Source organism: Hyaena hyaena, unplaced genomic scaffold (genome assembly GCF_003009895.1).
Source record: "Hyaena hyaena isolate Hyena2069 unplaced genomic scaffold, ASM300989v1 scaffold_393, whole genome shotgun sequence".
NCBI lineage: Eukaryota > Metazoa > Chordata > Mammalia > Carnivora > Hyaenidae > Hyaena > Hyaena hyaena.
The window spans coordinates 406804-408174 of record NW_024081025.1 but is presented as its reverse complement, the minus strand read 5'-3'; the positions used below and the strand labels follow the sequence as shown (position 1 = coordinate 408174).

The 1371-nt window shown below is 35.6% G+C and overlaps 1 pseudogene; it reads left to right on the top strand.

The window, feature by feature from the left end:
* The first annotated feature begins 890 nt into the window (after nucleotides 1-890).
* Nucleotides 891-1165, top strand: LOC120244781 (annotated as a pseudogene).
* Nucleotides 1166-1371: the final 206 nt, after the last annotated feature.

Below are 1371 nucleotides of genomic sequence, written 5' to 3'. Positions count from 1 at the left end.
TAATCTCTACGCAGAAAGGACCAATGGAATATTCAAGAAATTAATAAGAGCAGAGGGACTTACACCAGCTCATTTAATTATGAAATCTCAAAGAGAGAGAGAAAGAAGATCCTAACAGCTTCCAGATTTTTTAAAAAATAAAACTACTTAAAAAGACTGGAAATGGATTACTCAACTACAAAATTAAATGCTAGAAGACAAAGACTATGCCTTCCAGATTCTTTGTGAAAAAAGATTCTTAATTCTAAATTCTAGAAGCAATCAAAATATCAATCAGGTAAAATAAGGTAAAAATAAGGACTTTCAAATATTCAAAGACTCAAAAATTACTTCTTTTTTATTCCTTTTCATGAGGCTTTTGGAAAAATTTCTCTTCTAAAATGTGTGACTAAATGAAGAAGAAAAAAACATGAGTCCTGAGAAATTGAGGTCAAACATGAGAGATATATGAAAGAAATTCCACAGTCAAGGGCAAGCCTAGATAGCAATTTGTTCAGATTAGAAGAGGATGGATGGTTTCAAGAGAAAAATCTGACATTAAAAAAAAAAAAAGGAAATGGAAGATTATTTGATAGGTTTAAATAGTAGAACATCTATTGAGAAACTTTGCAGAACTATTGGAAGGGGTAGAAAACTTAACCCCTGGTTCAAAGAAACAAAATAAGTGTAAAGAATAAAGGAATGATTAACTCCAGGAAAAAATTTTAAGTGTAGATAAAGAACCTACATCCATTTAGCTCAGCAATGGAAAGGGCTTTTGCATAGTCATAATAATAATTCTAACTACAGATTTTAAAAACTGAGTTATAACTATATTGGGCTGATATGTGAATCATAAGGGGAATGAAAAAGAACTAAAAATTCCATCTATGTTGAGGGTGCTTCTTTAAGAGTCAGTACCATGGCAGAAGACATCAAGACCAAAATCAAGAACTACCAGATTGCCCCTTTTGACAGCCACTTCCCCAGCTAGAACCAGACTAAGAACTGCTGCCAGTTCCTACATGGACTTTCACCACTGTGAGAAGGGAATGACCGCTAAGAGGGTAGTGTTGTCCCCCTATGGGAATGGTACCAGCATATGGACAAGTCCCTCTGCCCCATATCCTGTGTGTCAGCCCGGGACCACCAATGGGCAGAAGGCACATTTCCTGGGATGATCTGAACAGGGTGGTGAAAGGGGACCTGGGTACACGGTGATCCCCACCATGGGATCCTGAACCATAACTTAGCCAATGATAAATAGTCGTTGGAAAAGTGAGAAGAAAAAAAAAGGTAAGAAAAGGAAAGAAGAGAAAAGAAAGAAAAGAAAAGAACTAGAAGTTTTGCCTACTTTAACAGAAAGTAAATATCTAAAAAGAATGCATCAAA